The sequence below is a fragment of the Mastigoproctus giganteus genome, chromosome 9 (assembly GCF_048544385.1).
Source record: "Mastigoproctus giganteus isolate SK-2022 chromosome 9, ASM4854438v1, whole genome shotgun sequence".
In the NCBI taxonomy this organism is placed as follows: Eukaryota; Metazoa; Arthropoda; class Arachnida; order Uropygi; family Thelyphonidae; genus Mastigoproctus; species Mastigoproctus giganteus.
In genome coordinates, this window is record NC_143583.1 from 312,952 (window position 1) to 325,462 (window position 12,511).

General features: G+C 37.7%; 1 protein-coding gene across 1 annotated transcript in view; it reads right to left on the minus strand.

Annotated features, from left to right (window-relative positions):
• LOC150080029 (kin of IRRE-like protein 3) overlaps positions 1-12,511 on the minus strand; it is a 926,673-nt gene that overhangs the window by 232,414 nt on the left and 681,748 nt on the right.

Consider the following 12,511-nt stretch of genomic DNA (forward strand, 5'->3'; position numbering starts at 1 on the left):
TTACAACTATTCATTAGCAGTCCGAGGTTCGTACCATTTCCAGTGCTCTTTGATATTCTGGGCATCTAACGTCCCTTACTGAATGGCAAAAATCCAGCTTACGGCGTTTTGCAGTTAGCACAGCTTGGCTCCTGATCTTTGTTTGGGCATTCAGCGTATACATGCCCCCCTTTTGCACAATGACCACAAGTAGGGGAGCTGTAAGTACAATATTTCGTAACCTGTCCATATCCAAGACATAAAAAGCATCTGGGAACTATAGTAAAGGGGCGGTGCCTATGCGCACTTACTGCCAAGTATAAACGATCCAATGTGGATATAAGCTTATATAACCTTGGGGAGAGAGTAATAACCCAGTGTACAAAAGCTGTACTTCTAGACTTGGTCGTAAACCTAAAACTTACGTCTTTCTTAACTTCCTCGAACGTGATCCCGCGTTCTTCCAGATTCTTACAGTATAATTCTTCAATGATATCTTCCTGACTTAACTCCTTAGGAATATCATATATAATCACAGATGGGTTGCCCTTTTTGGGAACACCCGTTGTTATTCCAACAGACGCCAAAGAATCCGATGCAGCTATATTCACCAAATCCGTCTTCATAGCTGTTTCTAATAACACACCTTTATTTCGCACCAACCGCAGAGCTCGGACTTTCACTGACTTAAATTCATTTTTTAAAGCATTTGCCACAGCAGTTTTCACTTCAGAACTCGATTTAAGCTCACTACTATCAGAAGCTCGAAGAATCATAAGATTTTCCCCAGACCTGGGTATTCCTTCCTTGGGACGAGTACCACTCGCTATCTCCGCATACATACGCTTTACTTCCACCCCCTGCACTTGCGCGTGATCTTGACTACCTATTACACCCTCCTCTTCACTCACTACTTCTTTGTGGGCTTCAGTCTTACTATAAGGCTCAGACGAAAATGTTTGAATTAAATGTTCTAATAAATTCGCCCGTTTACTAATCTCAGCATTTAAAGCTCTAAGTTTTTCATTTTCTATTAATACAGCCGTAGTCGCTGTTTCTAACTTAGCCCACTTGTCCATAATTATGTCTCCTGCCTTCTTTGTAACCTTATTAACGTCTGCCAAGAGGAAGCTCCTAATATCTTTCCTCATTTTAGAGATCCCCTCACACATTGACGATACATCTTTCACATTGTATAGCTCATCAGTCATAGTTTCAACATCCTGACTTGGTATAAGTTGCACCTCAGTATTATTCACAGCTACTTGTTCACTAACTTCCTCTTCATGCGCTAACTGAATATTCGTATTCCCATAAGCTCTAAACTGATTCTGACTACGTCCTCGAGAGTATACAAACTCCCCATATTTTATAAACTCTTCCCGCGACTGTGGCATTTTAGGTGGAAGTAGGGGGGGAACCGTCCTCCCCTGTATCAGATCCCACTGTACGTTTCCTAACTGTTCCACTTGATCCTTCCATAATTCTTATTAAATTCAATTATCCAGCTACACAGCTAACAATATGTTAGTTCTTGTTATTTTCAAACAGTAAACTCAAACTAATTACTTTGCAGTGAAAACTAATCAACTGCTAGATTATCCAAAAAAAAAAAAACACATGCAGAACAATAAACCAGTACGCTATTCTTTTCTACTGATCCTTATTGATATTAATAAATATTAGTTTCCAAAAATAAATAGTTTTCAAACAAAACAGTAATTCTGACTATGTATAATCAGACTACTCCCACCTCATAAAAGCCGGAACAACCGCTACTATTTCTATCTGCTATGAGGCAAAGAGACGGTAAGGAAAACTTATTCCTCTATACCTTTTACCTTCTTGGTGGAACAGAATCTGAGCAGAACAGAATCTGAGCAGAACTTTCTCTTAACGCCATACTGCTCCAACTTGTACATTAGTATTCTACGTGCAATAGTATCAAAATCTTTCTTAAAATTCAAGTATACGATATCAAAATTATATTTTGCATCCAGTTACATTGTGACCACATCCTGGTCTCCAATCACATTGGTCCGAAAAGACTTTCCCTTAACAAACACATGCTGTGTCTGAATTATTGCTGCAGTCTTGTCTTCATGATCCTGCAATGCATCTTTAACCAGTGACGCTATTATTTTCCCCGGAATGGAAGTTAAACTAACAGGCAATTACTGTAATTACTCGTGACCCTTTTCGATCACCCTTTGTGAATTGGGGATACATTTCCACTTCTTCAGTACGTGGGGACTTGAGATGTGCAAATGAGTCCATGGATGCCCCCATAATCATGGCTAAGGGCCTGGTTACTTTCTTTGCTGCCTCATTTAATATAACTGAATAGATCCCATCCACCCCAGGTGCTTTACTTATGTTTCATTTCAGGAATTTCTCCTCCACTTTGCTCAGTTATTACAAAATCAATTTGCCCGATGTTGGAGTTTAATAAGCTTACGTTCTCCAATTCCCTAAAGAATCTCTGATGTGTGAATGTAGATGCAAAATACTCACTCAGTTTTACAGCTGCTTGAGCAGAATTCTCAACAATGGAACTATCAATTTCAAGTGGACCAATCTGATTCATCCCCTTCCTTATAGAGTTTACATTAGTAAAGAAGTCTTTACTGTTTTTCTTTACATCCTTTGCCAAAGATTTCTCATTAGTCCGTCTGCCATCCATTTAGGCCTAAACCTTGAACAATATTTCTTAGTTGGTATGAAAAGCCTAATAGCTTCGAAGATCAATTCCTTGAATGCTTTCCATTTATAATTTGCTGTTGCTAACATCATCAGTTGGTCCCACTCTATAGAATTTAAAAAATCCCTGAGACTATTGTAGTCACCTTTAAGAAATCAAAAACCGTTTCGTTTATAACTGATACTTACGCCTTTGAGTAAATCCCACAGCAATACAGTGCTACTCCCAAAGAGTGGTTCTTTTAGCTGTAGATTCTTAATGAATTAAGAATTCTTAATCACTGCTGATAATTAGATCAACAGCATTACTCTCTGAGGTTGCCTATCGAACATGCTGCTGTAGAAAACAACCATCCAAAAATCTACAAAATATTTGCCGGTGTGCGAGTGAGAAACCCACAAGTTCCAGTCGTTATCTGGGAAGCTATAAGTTAATGGGAAGCCCCCTTTATAAGACAACTACTGGCTTTATCATCTGCTTCCAGTACGCCTCTCCTCGTGGAAGATTTTAAAGATGTATTTCATTGCTGTGTGTCTTGGAGCGGGAGTGACCAATATCAACATGCTTGCTTTGGCCGTAATCTCATCATGAATGCTTTCCACCGGCTGTCCTTTTAAATGCTTTTGTATATAGTTAAAATTTTTAAATTTTAAATTTCCTTGCGTTGTAATATCTAATAGTTAAATTGTAGAATTCTTAAAGTACCCATTTAAATTGACTCAATTTAATAGCATAGCTTAATTTGCGGTACTCACCTTTTTATATAATCTGCAATTGACGTGTTGAGATAGAATAAAATGGTAGTTGAGTTTAAAAATTGGAATTAATATGCATACGTTTAAATTTTGGAAACAAAATTTAAAATATGCTCAAGGAAATAGAAGTGCACGTCTTCATCCTTGGTTGTCATGAGTTAAAAGTTGAAATGATAAAGCTAGGAAAGTTAAATTGAGGAGGCCAAGAGCCGTAATGAATTGGCTTTCGTTGTTAACGTCTTCAGTTGGCGATAGTGGGAGGGAGTGAACGCGTGTATTTTAAAGCCTCTATGTTCCCGTGATACTCTTTGATACATGTGGTAATCTCAGGTGCATGAGATTCCAAGCCGATGAGAGGTTATAGGGTAGTTTGGCCTTTAATACGTTAAGTTTAGAATGATCACGAAACCACTCTATGATAAGGGCTTCGTACTGAAAAACTTTAAAACTAGATATTAATTAAATGATAGTTGATGGCTGAATCAACTAAGGGGGTGTGGTTGTGGGCTTGTAGATGTAACATGAGTTCTGTATTTGATTGTCCTGTTCTAAAGCTATTGTAGTGGTAATATGCACGTGCGTTTGATGTTTTTGTGGAGCCATATTTAAAGGTTGTACTACCAATGTAGCATGCATTACAGTTTTGTTGACATTTAATTAGATAAACGATATTGTTCGTGTCGCTGATTTGATATTTATGTGTGTCTTTATATGAATTAAACATTGATCCTAGTTTATTATACGTTGAAAATATGAGAGTGATGTCTGTACCGGTAAATAATCGACGGAACTGTCTAGCAAGATCACTGTGGTAAGGAATAACAACATGTGTGTTATTGCATGTAATCTGTTTGGATGGTTTGCTGATATTATTTTGGACGGTGGTGATAATTTTTTGGATTAATTGAAGAGGATATTTTCTGGATATGAATTTTTCTGTAAGGTATTGGAGTTCGTTGGATAGGTCTTCTTGTGTAGAACTGTATTTGATGGCATTATAAATTTGATTATAGAGGACAGTTGTTTTTGTACGAAGTGGATGGTGCGACTCGAAATGTAAATATTTTCCGGTATGGGTATTTTTTCTGTAAATTCTAGTTCCGAGTTTAGTATCTGTTTTATATATGGTGAGATTAAGGAAATTAATCTGTCCATTTTCTTCTAATTCGAGGGTAAATTTTAATCTGTCGTGCATTGAATTAAATTTAATAAAAAGGTTATCAATTATGGTTTTGTCTCCTATGATAAGGATGCCATCTGCGTATCGGGTATATAATTTAATCTCTGGAGGGAGAGGTTGTAAAATTTGATTTTCTATGGAGGCTAGGTATATTTCGGGTAGGGGGGGGGCTGAGATTCCCAATCCCATAGGTGAACCATTTTTTGTTGGTATATCTGATTGTGGAACGGGAAATATTTAGCATCTAATAAAAATGATTTAAGTTCTAATATACTATTGATTGAGAGAGAGGTGCGGTTGGTTAAGGTGCTATCATCCATTAGGAAATTACGTAAAGCTTGTAGTGTAGATGGCAGGCATACATTAGTGTATAACGAAACTACATCGAAAGATGCTAAAATGTCTTTATTGGAGATTGTAATAGGACTTGTTTTTTCAAAAGTGGTGTTTTTCAAAAGTGGTGGCGTTATTAATTTTATATTTCGAAAATCTTGTAAGGGAGGAAATGATCTTAACAGGAAAGGACGATAAATTGGCAAAAGCTGATTTATTGAAGGAGATTATTGGTCTTAGTGGGTGGTTGGGTTTGTGTAGTTTGGTAATACTAAACATGTGGGATGGGGTATGATATTTCGTATTCCGACTTGTTGTCAAGTGTGTGAGGTGATTTCTTTATTTGTCCTTAATTTTCTTAAGATAATGTCAAGTGTATTTTTGTGTTTGGATATGTTGTACGTATTATCGGGTTTGTATGTACCCTGGTCAGATAGGATTTGTTTCATTTTGTCGATATATGTATTTTTATTAAGAATCACTATGGTATCGCCTTTGTCGGCTTTCTGTGTAATAGCGTGCGGATTATTAGATTGGGATTGGAGTTTTGAATTAAGGATGGAATTGGCCTGATGTATTATACGCCATTTGTCTGGGTGGTTGTCCAGTTTGGTCTCAGGTTCTATGATGCATTCTTTGGAGGGGTATTGGTTATTTTTTATAGCAAAATTAAATCCGTATTCAAGGCTAGCGAGTTCAATTAGTATTAGTATTAGTAACGGCCGCATGGTGCAAGAAAGCCTATGGCTTATGCTGCACCAGCCAAAAAAAAAAAAAAAAAAAAATCCGAACAAAACAATGATAAAAACAAAAAATAAATAAATAAATAAAATAAATAACTAAATAATAATAATTAATAAATAAATAAAAAAATAAAATATAAATAAAAAGGAAATTAAACCTATCATCCTATGCGCTTCCCTTACCCGAAAGTACTATCCAGATGACCTTTGAATTTCCCCAAACTGTCAGCCTCTACCACCCATGTAGGCAACTTATTCCAGTAATTTATAACTCGCTGGCTAAAATAAAACTTCCTGCAGTCCAATCTAAACATTTCTCCCCGCAACTTGAATTTATGTCCCCTAGTTCTAGCATCATTTATAATCTTGAAAATTTCGTCCTCATTCAGAGACTTAAACACCTCAATCAAATCTCCTCTAAGGTGTCTAGTTTCCAAACTCTGCAACCCACATATTCGAAGTCTTTCTTCATAAGGACGCCCTTTTGCCGATCTCACCAGGCGAGTTACCCTTCTTTGCACCCTTTCAAAAAGCTCGATGTCTCTCTTTAGGTGCAAGTCTCCATACTTGAACACAGTATTCCAAGTGTGGTCTAACAAAAGCCTTATATAATGGGATTATCACGTCCCTATCTCTACTTGCAAAAGTAGAGATAGATCATCGATAGGACACCATGGGCCTTCCTTGCAACCTGTTTACAATGCTCAGAGAATTTCATGTCTGACCGTATCGTAACACCCAAGTCCCTTTCCTCCAGTACTGGGTTTAGTTGAACTCCACCAAGTGAATAAGTTATTTTGGGATTACTGTTTCCCAGGTGTAATACCTTACACTTTGTTGGATTAAAGCACAGCTGCCATTTTTCTGACCATTCCTGAAGTCTATTTAGGTCTCTGAAGAAGCTCAGCTTGACAGTGATCATTAACTACTCTACCAATTTTAACATCATCTGCAAATTTAGACATCACGCCCTCTATCCCTTCATCAATGTCGTTTATGAAAATTAAAAACAACAGTGGTCCTAATACTGATCCTTGGGGTACCCCACTTCTTACATCAACCCAATCTGTAGAGTAGTGGTAAAGGGTTGTGAAGAAATGTTTACTGTAGAAGATTTTGAAGGGGTGTGAGTTTTTTGTGTAAGAATGTTCCATTTTTTTGACGTGTCTTTGTTCGATATCTTTTACCGCGGCTTTTATACGTATTTCATTATATGTGGTGAATTCTGTTCAGATCTGGGTTAAGTGTCATATTTCTTTTTAGACTAAATCTTAAATGATGTATTTGAGATAGTTGTTGATGCTTTTTATTGTATCTTTTTCGCAGTTCTCTCCGTACAATATTAATACAGGTATGGTGAATAATGTATGGATATTTCTTACAGGTATTTTTGGGGAATGTACGGGCGAATTTTGGGATTATATTGTAGGTAAGGCATTTATGTAGAAAGGAAATATGGACTTTATTGGTAAAGAATTTTACGAGAATTTTTGAGAGTTGTGTTACTCTATTTGACAAGTTCAAAGGCATCAGGGATCAAGGGTTGATAGGCGGTGCAGTAAGTTGCGTTTAGTTCGTTAAAGAATTTTGTATTTTGACAATTAGATAAATTGTAGAATTCTTAAAAGTACCGATCTAAATTGACTCAAATACAAAGACTTTTAAATACACGCGTTCACTCCGTCCCACTATCGCCAACTGAAGACGTTAACAACGAAACCCAATTCATTACGGCTCTTGGCCTCCTCAGTTTAACTTTCCTAGCTTTATCATTTCAACTTTTAATTCATGACAACCAAGGATGAAGTCGTGCACTTCTATTTCCTTGAGAATATTTTAAACTCAGTTTCCAAAATTTAAACGTATCCATATTAATTCCAATTTTTAAACTCAGTTTCAAAAATTTAAACGTATCCATATTGATTCCAATTTTTAAACTCAACTACCATTTTATTCTATCTCAACACGTCAATTGCAGATTATATAAAAAGATGAGTACCGCAAAGTAAGCTATGCTATTAATTTGAGTCAATATCTAATAGCTAAATTCAAGGTAAAATATCTGAATTTCTGAGTAAAATCAATACTAGTTTAATTTACAAAATTTTCTTTCTTTTTTTTTTGCTGGGTCCCTTGCTCGGGCAACCTGGGAGTGGGAGTGCTGGCGCCCACCTCTATTAACTATATCTGGTGGGTGCGGGATTTTGTGCGTTTCAGCACTACAGGTGATAGTCGACTCAGACCAACACATTAAGCTGGCACGCGACACACAAGCGCCAACACTTTTCGTCCCGTTCTGTAGAGGTTCTGCACCACCACAGATGAACAATATGGAGATGGGCCATCAGCAATAACATAGGAGCCACCAGCAAATTATAGGTTCTAGGATCATCAAGGACTAAAGCCATTTTGCTCCATGTATATCCTCTGTAAATTGCATCTGTTCTATGGTTGATTTTCTGTTTGCTGGCCAAAATATTCGAGTTTCGGGGAGAAAAACCATGCTACAGTCGCTTGAGACCGACTAACTCAGCCACGTTGTGAAAATTCCTTACATCATCAAGGGTACTCGAACTAAGATGTTTTTCGGGTGTGGGAAGAACGGAAATTCCACCAAATGTGCTACACACGAGGGCAAACAGTGTGTCATTAAGGGCAAGTTACTGCCTTGGATAAAGGGGTGCTTGAATGGGAGAAGACAGCGTGGTGGATATTAATGGATACAGCTCTTCATGGACTAATGTTATTAGAGGAGTCTCCAGGGTTCAATGCTGAACCTATTATTGTTTTCTAAATGATATTGATGGACGTACGCCAGACTTAATGTCGAAGTTTGCAGATGATAAAATGGTTGGCAAGCTGGTTAATGACAATAATAACCGTAAGTTACTGCAAGAAGATCTAAGAAAATTACTCATATGTGCTGAGAAATAATCGTTGAAGTTTAACATTGACAAATGCGAGCTACTGTGTACATGTAGCAGTAATCCTAGAGTAAAGTACATCAGGTGTGAAAGAAATATACAAGAACAGTAATAAATAAATAAGAACAGTAAAATAATAAATATACAAGAACAGTAAGTCTTAATTGTTTATATAGTAAGGTTAGCAGTGTCGTCAATAAAATGAGCGAATTCGAACTGCTGGTTAAAACAAGTAACGCGGACATAATAGGGCTTACAGAGACGTGGTGCCACCCGGAAATTGGGGATGATGAGTTTCAGTACGGCTTGTATAATGTATTTAGGAAGGATAGAGTAGATAGAAGGGGTGGTGGGGTAATGCTTCTTATCAGAAACATCCTGAGTGCGACGATAGCTTTCCCGGATTCAGACATTTCACATGCTAGTACAGAGTCTGTATGGTGTGAGATAGTTGGAAACAAAGGTATAATGCGAGTAGGAGTAATCTGCATAGATTATGATGACGAAAGCCTCTGAAAATGGAATGGGCAAGTAAGCGTCAATGTCTTATTACGGGTGATTTCAATTTGACTCTAATTGAGTGGAGTAAATGGGAAGGAAACTCGACGTGGGGAACAAAATTTTTAAATCAACTAGATGACTGTTATTTGTGTCAAGATGCCAGGGAAAGTACTAGAGAAAAGAATATCCTAGACCTCATCATCACACATGAATCAGACGACATAACAGGGCTGACAGTAGAGGAACCAGTAGCAGGAAGTGATCACGGAGTTCTACGGTGGATGATGACGAGAGAGGCACCAGAAGTAAAAGCAAAGGAATGGGTTTTAATTTCAGAAAAGGAAATTACTTTTTAGATTAATTGGGCAGATATGTCTCTATTAATTGGGCAGATATCGCACAGAGGACGAATACAATTGAACTGTGGTACGCTTTTAAAACATTAATCACAGATGCCTTGAATGCGTATATACCATTAAAAAAATACTCCACGAGAAGGGTTCCAAGTTGGATGAATAGTGAAGTTGCCACATTACTTGAGCAGAAAAAGGTGGCATGGAAAGGTTACAGAGCAATAAAAAGTACTGAAACCTATAACAGCTAAAAGGTGATGTGTAATAGAGCCACAGAAAAGGTTCGACAGGCAAAGGCAGTTTATGAGAAATCACTAGCAAACAGAGCAAAGAGGGGGGATAAAGAATTCTTCACATATATAAATGCCAAGAAAGCAGGACAAACCAGATCGGACCTTTACGTAAGGGAAAGGGGATAGTAATAAATACACCAGCTGCCGTTGCAGATGAACTCAACAGTTATTTTGCATCGATATTTACAAATGAAAAGCCTTTTGTGGCAAAGGGAAATTGTGGGAGCGAAGTTAAAAAATATGTAATTAATGATATTGAAATCTCGCAAGATTATTTAATGAAAACACTTTCGAGCCTACAGGCAAGTAAGGCTCTTGGAGTTGATGGAATATACCCTATAATCTTAAGGGAGGCGGCAAGTGAGCGCATTGAACCATTGAGGCTAATTATGCGAGCATCACTACACAATGGGGAGATTACGTTGGATTATAAAAGTGCCAATGTATCTCCCATATATTAGGGTGGTTCTAAGAGCGAAGTGGGAAATATCGACCTGTTAGTCTGACTTCAGTGGCAGTGAAAATCACGGAGGCAATGATCAAGGGTGGTTTTCAGGATCATTTGGATAGAATTGATATTCTAAAGGATTCTCAGCATGGTTTTGTAAAGTCAAAATCTTGTTTAACAAATCTGGTTCGCTATTTTGAAATGGTAACTCACGAGCTGGATTTAGGGAATAATTTCGACATTGTTTATTGAGATTTCAGCAAAGCTTTTGACTCAGTCCCACATGAGCAGTTGCTTTATAAGCTTGATCATGTTGGAATCACTCGGAAAATCCTTAGATGGATATCAGGATGGCTTCAGGGCAGGAGGCAGAGGGTTGTGATAAATGGCTATTCCTCAGATTGGGTTGATATGAGAAGTGGGGTTCCCCACGGATCAGTGTTAGGACCAGTGTTGATTTTAATTTTCATAAACGACATTGATGAAGGGATAGAGGGCGTGATGTCTAAATTTGCAGATGATGTTAAAATTGATAGAGTAGTTAATGATACACTCAAGCTGAGCTTCTTCAGAGAGACCTAAATAGACTTCAGGAATGGTCAGGAAAATGGCAGCTATGCTTTAATCCAACAAAGTATAAGGTATTGCACTTGGGAAACAGTAATCCCAAAATAACTTATTCACTTAGTGGAGTTCAACTAAACCCAGTACTGGAGGAAAGGGACTTGGGTGTTTGCGATACGGTCAGACCTAAAAATTCTCTGAGCATTGTAAACAGGTTGCAAAGAAGGCCCATGGTGTCCTATCGATGATCTATCGAACTTTTGCAAGTAGAGATAGGGGACGTGATAATCCCATTATATAAGGCTTATGTTAGACCACACTTGGAATACTGTGTTCAAGTATGGAGACCGCACCTAAAGAAAGACATCGAGCTTCTTGAAAGGGTGCAAAGACGGGTAACTCGCCTGGTGGGGATCGGCAAAAGGGCGTCCTTATGAAGAAAGACTTCGAATATGTGGGTTCCAGAGTTTGGAAATTAGACACACCTTAGAGGAGATTTGATTGAGGTGTTTAAGGCTCTGAGAGGCATCAGTAAAATGAATGAGGACGAAATTTTAAATGATGCTGGAACTAGGGGACATAAATTCAAGTTACGGGAGGAATGTTAGATTGGACTGCATGAAGTTTTATTTTATCCAGCGAGTTATAAATTACTGGAATAAGTTGCCTACATAGGTGGTAGAGGCTGACAGTTTGGGGAAATTCAAAGGGCATCTGGATAGATCTGCCGGTGATTGAAACGCATGGGATGATAGGTTTAATTTCCTTTTATTAATTATTAGTTTTTTTTTTTTATCATGGTTTTATTCGGTTTGTTTTTTTGGCTGATGTAGCATAAGCCATAGGCTTTCTTGCACTATGCAGCCAGTACTAATACTAAATCAGGTGTGAAGTTGTCTGAGCAATTCAGACAGGCGGCCAGGACAGCTCATAGGAATTTTCAATGACATACAATAAATTTGCTAGCAGGAATAATGTGGTGATTAACCGCTTTCACAAGGTAATTGTTAGGTCTCATCTTCAGTTATGCATACAGAGATCTGCTGGAACAGGTACTGGCAACTTGATTAGTTAATGATACGAAAGATGGCCTTACCAAGACTGGCTTCAGTTCTGCATATTACAGGTTCTGGAGGCTATGCACCTAACATCTTCGAGATGATCTGATTGAGATGTTTAAGACTTTGAAAGGATTGAGCATGCTCACTGTTGATGGAGTACTTCCCCACGGCTCAGATTACTCACGAGGGGGCATAAATTCACATTGAGGAAGGATGGTGGCAGAATAAATGTATGTCAGTTTTCCTTCAGACGGCTGGTTATTGATTGTTTGAGTGAACTTCCATCTGTTGTGTAAAAGACAACAGATGGAAGTTTGTCTTGGACCAGGATTCAAGTCCGTGACTGTTAAATGCTATTAACAATTTGCACGGATTGATTTATTGTAAACTGCACTGGCCTGTTAGTTGTTCTGGAGTACAAACAAGAACATTTTTTTTTTATTTTCTCTTCCCTTATTATTCATTTAGTTTTCATTGCTAAAATTGTTTTCTAGAAATTTTAGCAATGAAATCACATTACTCAGGAAATGCAAGAAAGGTAACAAAATGTATATTTATTTTTATAAAATTAGGGTTACCCGTAATTGATCTCATAAACCCGTATTTATGTCTGTAAATTGCGCGTGTTCTCTGGTGGATTTGCCTGTTTTGCTGGAGGATAAAATCCCGGTTTTTG